The 12749-nt window shown below is 44.4% G+C and overlaps 1 protein-coding gene across 4 annotated transcripts in view; it reads left to right on the forward strand.

Moving 5' to 3' along the window:
- The first annotated feature begins 3543 nt into the window (after positions 1 to 3543).
- The window catches only part of htr1fa (5-hydroxytryptamine (serotonin) receptor 1Fa), a 127501-nt gene continuing 118295 nt past the window's right edge, over positions 3544 to 12749 (forward strand). Inside the window, exon 1 of one of the 4 annotated variants that reach the window (XM_078409600.1) lies at positions 3544 to 3679. The gene's annotated coding sequence lies outside the window, so the exon portion shown is untranslated. Of the gene's footprint in view, positions 3680 to 3814; positions 3852 to 4769; positions 4922 to 6925; positions 6978 to 12749 lie in introns of those variants that run through there. The other 3 variants (XM_078409601.1, XM_078409598.1, XM_078409599.1) reach the window with 3 other exon arrangements.

Below are 12749 nucleotides of genomic sequence, written 5' to 3' on the forward strand. Positions count from 1 at the left end.
TCCTTTAGCCCTAACAGCTAAATCTAACTCTCGCTTGAAAACATTCAGTGAATTGGCCTCCACTGCCTTCTGTGGCAGAGAATTCCCTAGATTCACAAAATCTCTGGGTGAAAAAGTTTTTCCTCATCTCAGTCCTAACTAGAGAGAGAGTGGGACCTCTCAGGAATCAAAGCGGTCACCTCTTTGTGGAGCCACAGGAGATGAGCAAGGTCCTAAATGAGTATTTCTCCTCTGTATTTACTGAGGAGGAGAAAGACAGTAGGACGGAGGAAATTGGAGAAGTCACTGGAAGTGTCCAAGTGTCCTGAGAGCAGTCAGGGTTACAGTCGAAGAAGTACTGAAGGTGCTGTCATGTTTCAAGGTAGAGAAATCTCCAGGGCCTGATCTGATATATCTGAGGACATTGTGGGAAACTAGACAGGAAATTGCAGGAGCCCTGGTTGAAATATATGTTGTCCTTAAATACAGGAGAGGTGCCGGAAGACTGGAGGGTGGCAAATGTTGTACCTCTTTTCAAGAAGGGCTGCAGAGAAAATATTGGGAACTATCGGCCGGTGAGCTTAACATCTGTAGTTGGTAAGTTACTGGAGAGTATTCTGAGGGATAGGATATACAGTCATTTAGATGGGCAAGGGCTGATTAGGGATAGTCAGCATGGTTTTGTACTTGAGAGGTCATGTCTCACAAATCTGATTGATTTTTTTGAAAACGTGACCAAAAAACTTGATGAAGGCAGAGCTGTAGATGTTGTGTCCATGGACTTTCAGTAAGGTGTTCGACAAGGTTCCGCATGGTAGGCTGCTCTGGAAGGTTAGATCGCATGGGATCCAAGGAGAGATAGCTGAATGGATAGCAAATTGGCTCCATGGAAGGAAGCAGACGGTGATGGTGGAAGGTTGCTTCTCAGACTGGATTTCTGTGACTAGTGGTGTGCTGGATTCGGTACTGTTTGTCATCTACATCAATGATTTGGATGAGAACATACAGGGTAAGATTAGCAAGTTTGCTGATGATACAAAAGTTAGTGGTTTTGCAGATAGTGAAGATGGTTGTGAACGATTGCAGCAGGATCTGGATCGATTGACCTGATGGGCAGAGGAATGGTTGGTGGAATTTAATACAGAGAAGTGTGAGGTGTTGCATTTTGAGACGTCGAACAAGGGCAGGACGTACACAGTAAATGGTAGGCCTCTGGGTAGTGTTGTAGAGCAGAGGGATCTAGGAGTGCAGGTGCATGGTTCCTTGAAGGTCAAGTCGCAGGTAGATAAGGTGGTCAAAAAGGCTTTTGGCACTTTGGCCTTCATTAGTCAGAGTATTGAGTATAGAAGTTGGGAAGTCATGTTGCAGTTGTATAAGACGTTGGTGAGACCGCATTTAGAATATTATGTTCAGTTCTGGGCACCATGATATAGGAAAGATATTGTCAAGCTTCAGAAAATATTTACGAGGATGTTGCCAGGACTAGAGGGTGTGAGCTGTAGGGAGAGGTTCAGGAGGCTAGGTCTCTATTCCATGCAGCTCAGGAGGATGAGGGATGATCTTATAGAGATGTATAAGATCATGGGAGGAATTGATTGGGTAGATGCACACAGTCTTTTGCCCAGAGTAGAGGAATCGAGGACCAGAGGGCATAGGTTCAATGTGAAGGGGAAAAGATTTAATAGGAATCTGAGGGGTAACCTTTTCACACAAAGGGTGGTGAGTGTATGGATCAAGCTGCCAGAGGAGGTAGTTGAGGCTGGGACTATCCCATCATTTAAGAAACAGTTAGACAGGTACATGGATAGAAGGGATATGGACCAAGCGCAGGCAAGTGGGACTCGGGTAGCTGGGACATTGTTGGCCGGTGTGGGGGAGTTGGGCCGAAGGGCCTGTTTCCACACTGTATCACAATGACTCTATGACTCTAAATGGCCTACCCCTTATTCTTAAACTGTGGCCCTTGGTTCTGGACTTCCCCAACATCAGGAACATTTTTCCTGCATCTAGCCTGTCCAATCCTTTTAAGAATTTTATCTGTTTCTATAAGATTATAGAAACCTCATTCTAAATTCCAGTGAATACAAGCCCAGTAGAAGGCAAGCCATTTACCTGTGGAATGCTCTACCAGTTAAGGTCACGTCAATAAATAGCTTTCCAGAATAGAATTAGATTTGGTTCTTCTGGCGAAACTGATCAATGGTACGAATTTAAATGATCTGCCATGATTGTATTGAATGGCCGAGGAGCCTTGTCAGGTTGAATAGCCTGCTACTCTCATCTATATTAATATTGAATTAATCATTTGGATCAAATGTTTCTAATTCCAGGCCACCTTTATTTTGCTTCATGGTATTATTGAGGTATCATTGCCTTAATGAAGATGCTACGCTACGAAATAGTCACTGGGAAGTTGTAGCACATTCACCTTTCTCTTTTGACCACTCCTAATCAGCCCACTCCCCCTCTGGAATATTGAAATCACCCATGATTATCACATTATGATTCACTCTTCAGAGCGTCAACAATTCATTATCAACCTGTTCGCCTTGAGCTGACAATTCCCAGTTATAATTTCACTGCCCTTATCTCCCTCATTTCCCCCCTGTTGTTTCTGTCACTTCCTCTTCTACTCTTAAATATATAATTTCCTTATGGCCGACCCTCATCAATCACGTTATCCATCCATCCATCCAATGCGTTACAGTTTTTGTTTGCAGATCGTTCTACGTCCCCTCAAAGCCACCCAGCCACCTGCTTACAGCACCGTTTCTATGGCGCTAAAATTATGCTGTGGGAAACTACCAGATTTAACAGCACTTAAACTCTGCTATTTTGTCAGAGGTGTTAACCTCGTGGTTATAATTGTCGACGCTATTTGACATAAAAAAGAAAGTTCACATTTGCTCCCCATTGCGTGGCAACATTCCACAACCTCGTCTATCAGATACATTAGCACAAATATTAATTTTACTTTAATTTCCCCCCAAATTGTTTTTTAACAATTTTTGAAGGTGCACTTAGCTTCGGAGATGATGTGGCGGCGATTGTGTATCGCGCTGCATGCAATTCTCTTGTTATTTTTAATGGACGTTAAAATTTTGATTCAGGCAAGAAGCATTTCATGAACATATAATGTAGAGCAAAAAAAAACAACCCCCAACCCGAACCGTGAGAGGAATGGAGCGGGCTAGTGCTAGTATGTGGAGGTAAAGTGCATCTCATGCCACCACAGATGCTGCCTGGTCCTCTGAGTTCCTCCAGCAGTTTGTGTTTTGCTCCGGATTACTGTGGTCTCTTGTTCCAACGTATACCAGCATCTGCAGTTATCTTCTTATACTATATATAATGTATTGTTACTGCCTAGCTTCAACGCTGTTCCTCGGTGCCTTTTACACATTTTAATTATGTTTGCATCCACGTTAAAGACTTTTTTTGTTCCCCCTTTTCTGCCACCCGATTAAAAGAAAGATTTACGCATAACTTCTCAACTCCACATCAGTTACTGACGCTCTGGTTACGCGCAGTCTACCATTTATAAACAATGCGTTTTATATCCTTCATAAATTGGTATAAGAAAAGAACTGCAGATGCTGGTACAAATCGATTTATTCACAAAAAGCTGGAGTAACTCAGCAGGTCAGGCAGCATCTCGGGAGAGAAGGAATGGGTGACGTTTCGGGTCGAGACCCTTCTTCAGGTAAGCAGATAGCTTATAGCGAACCACTTAACATTAATTTGCCGTTAAAATTGAGGCAGATTGAGGAGGTAAATGATATTATAACGCCACGCTTCCAGTTCTAAAGCTTCTTGGCGTACATTACCACAGCCCAGGGCACTGGAACAGCAGCGGTCTCCTCGTAGATGTCCAGGTACATTTGCAAGTGTGTTTTCATTGATTTATCCCCCGGACAGGATAAATGTGAGGTTATTGCGACGTAAAAAGGGCAGCGTGATAGCCAATAATTTGAGTGTGAAATCTCAGAGAGAGAGAGAGAGAAAAAAAAATGTTTAAACGGGCTTTCATTTTAAACCTGTTACATATCGTAAAATGTCCATAGCCGCTTATTACCGCTGCCATGGAAACACTGCGTAGAATCGCATGGCTTACAAATAAAGAGGGTTAACCACGGGGAGAGAAATGTAAGTAACTGTGGAAGATGATACTGCAAAAAGGGGACTTTCTCAAGCTGATGATGTCCATACACTCACTGTACATGGACATTGTCACTGTCGGCTGGCTGAACGAACTGATCCTGCCAATGGTTTAAATGCTTGGTACAGAGCGGGTTGTGGATGATGAACACGAGTTGGGATACCAATATTTCACGTGTGGCACATGTAAATAATATTAGAAACCTGTGCATCTCCAGAGCGCGATGCCTAATAATGACGCATTTTGGGCTGGTGTTAGGATGTTCCCAGCCCCTGTTTGGGGGATTCCTCTGTGTCTGAGCAACAAAATGCGAACAGTGAAGTTTAAAAAAACAACTTATGTAGGAAGGAACTGCAGATGCTGGTTTGGACCAGCTGTGGGGCAACTCAGCGGGTCAGGCAGCATCTCAGGAGAGAAAGAATGGGTGACTGTCCGGGTTGAGACCCTTCTTCAGGCTGAGAGTCAGGGGAAAGTGAAACGAGAGATATATTTGTGGGGTTTTTTTTAAAGAAAGAAGCATCTCCTGGTGTTTCCAGCTGGCTCGCTGCTCTGTGGAGATGGTCAATAGACAATAGTCATGAGAAATGCAACGCTCTCGGTGGCGACTTGTCAGTCAGTCAGTCAGGGATGTGTGTGTTGGTGGCTTTGCGCCTGCTCCCTGTATCACTGGTGTACAACAGCACAGTCACCACACTGTCACACTGACAAGACTTGGACGCTCTCCGCCTGATGCCTCTCCGCCGACAAGGCCGGCCAACCCGTTCCAGTCTCCAGAGGAACACAAAAGTATGACAATCTCCATTCCCGCTTTCGTGTGCTTAACCTATTTCTTCATTTCCAGGCAGAGGGGCTTCGGGCAGGTGGGCTTTTCGGGGTTATCGCTGACAATTCAGTGGGAATGTCCACCGCTGGAGGAAAGGAATAGGCGGCGTTTCGGGTCGAGTCCCTTCTTCAGACTATCAATATAAGAATATTCAGAATATGAATCAGCTGAGAGTCAGGTCTCTCTCTCTCTCTGTCTGTCTGTGCGCGTCGCTGTGAAGGGGACATGTCTCTCGTTGACAGATAGATAGTTCTCTGGTTGTTGTGCAAGTCGCCGGCATATATTTGTCGGATTCTTTCGAAACGCTGCGTTTTTGAAATATTGGCCACTTTGGCCAAACGCGTAAACTTTCCAAGACTTGATTGTACAAGAGAAGTGAGTTGGCTTTGGTGGAAGTGGCTGTTGTAGAGAGGGGAGTCGATTTGTAGCGAATTCTATTTTTACGCAGGGAGGTCTTGGTGGAACACAGGGGGTTAACTGTAGCAGGGGCCGTACACTTATAAGTCAGAACATCTTTCCGGTCAGCAGCGAGCTGGACCTCGTGTTGGAAGTTTTCTGTAAAAGAGAATACACATGCAGTACCTTTCAGTTCAACAAAGGCGTGGACCAAACTCTGTGCCGCTAGAAGATGCTTCCTGTGTGAATGATGAGGTGAACTAATAGGAAGTGAAAGAATTCGTCCCGAGGAGCTCAAACACAGAAGAGAACCACGAGGTCTTGTCATTATTGATCTTATTGCCGGTACGTGCACAATATCCGGTGGGAACGCTGTTCCTTGGCATGGTTTTAAGGTGTCAATTATTTAAATGGACTTCATCTTTGATAAGTTCGACGCTCTTGAGATCCCACTTGCCTTTATTTTATCGCCGGCAGCGGTGTGCTGTCTGGAGGATAAAGGCAGAGGAAAGGACGCGTTCAATCATAGTCAGGGTTTAACCTGGAACGAGTGATTTTAGCATTCGCTGTCGTATTTTCACATTTTCTTTTATACCGCTAACATGACTTAAGTGTGCTTTGCATTGTCAGCCTATTTATTCCATCTCTCTCACCCTTTTCTAAATGGAATTTCACTCCTTTATCATGTTAAGATCGATGGGGCCATGGCATTATGATGTTCCTAATATGCCCAGCGACCGCTCTGGAATCAAATCCAGGATTCCAATACTGATAGAACTAGTCACCAGATATGCGGGAAATGTTCAGTAAACACCAGGAATTCAGAGTAGCCCTGGAGTAGCACCAGGGATTCAACCCAGCTTCCCATTCAATCAGACCCACCTGATGTCATCTTTGGTTTTCAACTCCACGTTCCTGTTCCTCACCAATTATTTGTGATTTCACTTCTTGTCCAAATGAAAAAATCTACCTTGGCCCCAAATGTCTCAGCCTCCATAACTCTCTGGGAAAGAGAATTTCAAAGGTTGATGATGCCCCTCACGAGGAGAAAATGTTCCCTGTTTTAGTGTTAGGCAGGCATTATTCTTATGCTGTCTCTGCCCCTTCGTTCTCGATTCATTAATCAGGAGAAAGCACCTACCCAGATAAATGCCATTTTATACCTCAATGCAAATCACCTCTCCTTCCTCTAATTTCACGAGCACAAGCCTTGTTTGTCTGCTTAATCTTTTCTCACAAGATAGCTGTCTCATCCAAGCAATCAGTTTAATGAACCATCAGCGTGCTGACTCGTAGAGTAGACAGCATGAATATATGCCATAGATAGGTGTGGTATTTTACTATTTTATTTTGGTACAGTCATGTACTCAGCCATTAGAAACATGGATGATTTGTGGAATAAACCAATGAGTTTCATGTATAATAATGTGGGTTTAGTTGGGTACAGAGAGTGAAAATGTTCCTGGTCTGATGAGAGTAAACACTATTGGGGGAGAAGGAGGAAGAGATGGTGGATGATATTCAAGATAACCCTGGCTCCATCCCTAAGATAATGGAAAACACAATGAGAATAAAGTCTGGTGTTTATCAACAGGAGCTAGCATCACACCACACTATTTCCAGGTATGTAAACATAACATCCAAGCTAAATATTGATTTATCTTAACTTTATTGTGTATCATGCAGTGAGCCTTTCTTCACCAAGGAGAATCATAGGCAGGGTGTTACTAGTAAAAAAAATCCTTATCTTTAATTCCGATGGTTAGTTAAAAAAATTAATAGTTTCAATGGTGAAATTTCACTCGCATCTTGTGGAATTGGCAGGCCATGAGTATTTTATTACGATTCCGGCAACTTATTTTGAGTGACGTGGCAACCTGTGACCAATCTTGCCATTTTCTGTACTTGCTGCATGAATTTCGACCTGGATATCTGCAGAGACAATTTCTGAGTGAATCTCAGTGATAAGAAGACATTTGCATAGACTTACATAGATTTGATAAGACAGAATAGGCCATTTGGCCCATTTACTTTGTGCTGGTATTTAGATTCACTTGTGTGTTCCCTATCTACCTCAGCTCCACTTAACTTATGGCTTTAATTTGACATTAAATATATTATATCCCACAATATATCTCAGGGATATTTTATTGTTATATATTTTTTCCCCTAGGCTGTCAGCACGATGCTGGATTTAGCAAATATAATTTATAAAATCAATTCACAAATGCGTATGCAATTAAGAAATTAAAATGCAGTGCTGAGATATCAAAGAGATCCCTTGTATTTTTCTTTTCCATTTATTCAATAGATGTGAGAATTGATGATGGCGACAGCACTTTAAGTGAACATGAATAATTATTACTGTTGCTTTGAAACATAATTTCAAGAATAGAAATAAGCTGTGAGGAGCATTATTGTTGTGTACCTGTCTATTCTCAACTCCCTGGGCTGATCGGTAATGATTTGTTGTTAAATTCTGTTTCACAATTAATATAATACACTCAGCGCAAATGGGCCTATTCTGCTGAGAATATCATATTGCCACGATAAATATCACGGGAAATAATCCAATTTTACTAAGCTGTCTTGTATTAAATACGTTTTTGATAGTTATAGGAATGTTGGAGTGTTGAGACTGTGTGGCTTTCTGTCTTTGAATGCTAAGTGTCCTTCAACACATAATTTCTTCAATCAAACGTTTCTATAAACCTCGCCATTGGGTCAAGCACTGTATTGATTTTCCTCAACTTACTTAGATATTATAGTCAGACCCTCTATTTTTATTTGTTTTAAATGAACATGTCTTTCATGAAGTCAAATATTACACTTGTTGTAAGCTAGAAAATTAAGGTGAAGCTGTGTTTGATATTACCTGGCTAAAATAACATGGTCTAATTGTGGGTTATTTTGAGAATAAATATTCATTATGTTCTCTTGTTAAGGGAAGCTCTTTCAGGTCAGAGGATACCAGAATGAAATTGCCACATTCACTTTTAAAAACACTTAAAAATTTTATATACCTTCTGAAGTGGACAAAGACGAAGAGCTTAAATAATTCTACATATTATACAATCAAATAAAACCTTTGCAAACCTAATATATTTTTGACCTGGTTGCTGATCTACACAGCACGGGTCGGAAGAAGGGTCTCGGCCCATATCATCACCTATTCCTTTTCTCTAGAGATGCTGCCTGACCCGCTGAGTTACTCCAGCTTTTCATGTCAGTCTACTGATCGACACAAATGTCTTTGAATAGTCCATGCCATTTTGGGCCATGGTGGCTATACACTGATGAGTCAAAACATTATGACCACCTACCTAATATGCTGTTGGTCCTCCGTGTGCCGCCAAAATAGCGCCGACCCGCCAGGGCATGGACTCTACAAGACCCCCGAAGGTGTCCTGTGGTATCTGGCACCAAAACATTAGCAGCAGATCCTTCAAGTCCTGTAAGTAGCGAGGTGGAGCCGCTGTCGATCCAGCACATCCCACAGATGCTCAATCGGATTGAGATCTGGAGAATCTGGAGGCCAGGGCAACACCGTGAACACTTCATCATGTTCCTCAAATCATTCCCAAACAATGTGTGCAGTGTGGGGAGGGCCAGGGCCGGCGGGGCTGCACAGACCAATGGGCAGCCGGCATGTCACCACCCAATCGCCCAGTCTCCAGCCCTCTTACTCCACACACCTCTGGCCTCACCCAAACACCTCACTCCTCCGGACCTCTCTGCTCGAATATTGACCTTGTCTCCCCACACATCCCGGCCCTCTCACTCCTCGCTCATCGGCTCTTTTCTCTCAAGTCTCCGGGCCACTTTCACCACCTCATCAACCCCCCCTCCCCCCCCATCTCTCCCACTCCTCCGACCCTCTTTCTCCCTACTCCTCCGGCGCTCTCTCCCCACTCCTCTGGCACTTGCTCCCCTGAATCCTCCACTGCTCACTCTTCCGCATACCTCCTGCCTATTCACTGCTCCGGCCCTACCTTTTCCACATTCCTCCCACCCTTCCTCTCTCTACTTCCCTGGCACCCTCGGCTCCCATTCCTCCGGCCCTCTTCTCGCAATCCTCCGTCATTCTCCCCATGGTAGCGCAGAGGTAGAGTTGCTGCCTTACAGCGCTTGCAGCACCGGAGACCCGGGTTCAATCCCAACCACGGGTGCTGTCTGTACAGAGTTTGTACGTTCTCCCCGTGACCGCGTGGGTTTTCTCCGAGATCTTTGGTTTCTTCCCACAGTCCAAAGACGCAGGTTTGTGAGTTAATTGGTGTTCGTGTAAAATTGTCCCTAGTGTGTGCGGGGATCGCAGGTCGGTATGGACGGTGGGCTGAAGGGCTAAACCCTTCCATCACACACTCTCTGAGAGTCCCGCATTAGGCCCACGGGCCGATGTTGGCCCTGACACTATAGGCCTGGACAGTGTAGGCTAACGGAGCTCGTTAACGGAGTTCGGGGAGCGGGGCCGAATGTGTTCGGGGAGCGGGGCCGAGTGTGTTTGGGGAGCGGGGCCGAACGTGTTCGGGGAGTGGGGCCGAGTGTGTTCGGGGAGCAGAACCGAGTGTGTTCGCCGAACGGACGTTGCAACTTGCCTCCCGGCCTAAGCGGCCATCATTGGAGGAGTGGGAGCACGTGGCCGCTGGCTGGGTGAAGTCACGTGGGGCGCGGGCAGTGACATCACCTTGTCCTGTATTTAAGGCCCCATTATAACATATGGTACGGGCCCCGCACTAGCTTAATCCGGCCCTGGTCAGGGCGCATTATCCTGCTGAAAGAGGCCACTGCCATCAGTGAATACCATTGCCATGAAGGGGTGTACCTGGTCTGCAACGATGAATGGCCGGTCCCAGGGTTTCCCAGCAAAATATTGCCCAGAGCATCGCACTCCCTCCACTGGCTTGTCGTCTTCCCACAGTGCATCCTGGTGCCATCACTTGCCCTCGCGCATCGATGAGCCGTGGGTGCCCAACACCCTGTCGCCGGTTTGTGGTTTGTCCCTCCTCGGACCACTGTCAGTAGGCACTCACCACTGCTGACCGGGAGTACCCCACAAGCCTTGCCGTTTCAGAGAAGCTCTGACCCAGTCGTCTGGCCATAACAATTTGGCCCTTGTCAGAGTCGCTCAGGTCTTTACTCCCGCCCATTTCTCCTGCATCTAACACATCAACTTCAAGAACTGAATGTTCACTTGCAGCCTAACATATCCCACCCCTTGACAGTTGCCATTGTAACAAGATAACCAATGTTATTCACTTCGACTGTCCGTGGTCATAATGTTTTGGCTCATCGGTGTATCTCCCATTGTTGTATCGCCCAAGAGATTGCATGTAAGAGGCAGCTTAATGTTATATTTGGATGTGCCATGTGTGGATAGAGAAGGAGTGGTACTAGGCAGGTGAAAGATGCAGTCTGGGAGTGATCCCATCAATTGAAACACCGCAGCCACTGTTGCGTGGCATTTGAGCAGAAAGAATGCTGCTCAAATGCCACACAACAATTGGATTAAATGATGGATTTTACAACATTCATGCACATCAATGCCTGAGTGCTCAATATGAGAATCAGAGGCTCTGTTCAGGATCAACATATGTCTCCCGTAATCTTTTAACAATTACTGTTAATCATATTATATCCCGCTGCTTTGCTCTGTCTTTGCTGCTGCTTGGTTTTAGATTTGACGAATGATAACTCAGCACAAGACAATTTATAAGGTGTGTGCAAGCTCCAGATAGATGTTGGAACTCAAGAAGAATGCAAAATAGGAGCAGTGCTTCAAAACATCTTTTCAAGGGAAGCATGGTCTAGAATAATATGAATAATATGGACAATAATGAAACAGAGAAGGTTGGAAGTACTCATTTAATTGACTGTTTATTTTAGGTGACAGGACTAATGGAACAAAAATATAATCATCAGTTCTGTCATCACTTAAGGATTTGTTTCAGATTAGTTCTGTGTAAATACAAAGCATAAAGAAAGCACGTAGCGACAGAACAAAGTTGGGGTTGCTGGCTGTATAAGAAACTCGAGGGGAAATAATGGGCTTGAAATTGTGCAGCATCTAAAAAAATGTGTGCTGACATTTACCAATTTTGTTTGCGGTCCCCAGCAAGGAAATTCTACTGTGTACGATGCCCCATAGGACATGGGTAATAAAAGAGGCTTTACATATTTTGTGTGAACAAAGACTTCTCCTTTGTCAGATGTACACCTATCGACATCTTGATATGCGCACCATCTCGGATGAAAAAAGGATGGTGTACATGGGATGTGTATCGCCCAATGGCTATAAGATAACAATCTGTGGCAATGCCCATTGCTGTATGTCCCAAGAGGCTGCCTGTTAGAGGCAGCTTAGTGTTATATTTTGGATGCACTGTGTATGAATAGAGAAGGAGTGATACCAGGCAAGTCCATCCATGTATGCATCTGGGACTGCAAAGCAGGTGAAAGATGCAGTCTTTGGCGACAGCAATCATTGACACTGGGGCAGGCTTGTGTAGATCTAGCTCAGATAAATGTAGGATTGGGGGAATTGAACAAGGATCAGGTTGTGGGACTGATTGGTGGATGTGTGGAAAGGTGAGTGGGGAAGATAATGGAAGTCTTGGATCTCTGGCAGTCAAGCATATAAGGTGAGGTGATTTTATATTTCATTAAAATGGGACTCAATTCCTGACATGGGACTCTTTCACTTAAGTGTTCTGGACCAATACACAGAAGAACTTTGAAGAAATAATGTCAGCATATAGAATCTTATAGTAATAGAGTAGTACAGCGCAGAAACATGCCCCTTTGCCCATCTCCTTCATACTGACCACGTTGGCACTCTTGGCTAGTCCCATTTGCCTGAATTTGGCCTGGACCTCTCTCAACCCTTCCTGTCAAAAAGTTATCATTATATCCGCTTCTATCGCTTTCTCTGGTAGCTTATTCTAGATATGGGCTACCCATCTAAGTGAAAAAGTTGCCACTGACGTTTCTCGTAAATCTCTTCCCTCCCAACTTGAGCCTATGACTTTTAGTTTTAATATCCTCTACCCTGGCTACCCTGAGCATGAATGTTCACTTGGTTCATGCTCCCCGTGATCTTGTTACACCTCAATAAGATCTCCCCTTAGCTTCCTGCATTCCTAGGGGGAAAAGGTTGCACCCTATTCAACCTCTCCCTTTAACTCAAGCCCACAAACTGAGCTAATATCCCAGTAAATATCTTCTCCGCCTTTTCCAAATTAATGACATCCATTCTGCAGCTGGAATATCAGAATTGAACACAGTATTCCAAATATGGTCTCACCAATGACTTCTACAGCTGCATCATGATGTCCCAACTTTTGTACTCAATACCCTTCTCAATGAAGGCAAGCATACCAAACACCTTCTTCACCACCT

Source organism: Rhinoraja longicauda, chromosome 12 (assembly GCF_053455715.1).
Source record: "Rhinoraja longicauda isolate Sanriku21f chromosome 12, sRhiLon1.1, whole genome shotgun sequence".
Taxonomy (NCBI): domain Eukaryota; kingdom Metazoa; phylum Chordata; class Chondrichthyes; order Rajiformes; family Arhynchobatidae; genus Rhinoraja; species Rhinoraja longicauda.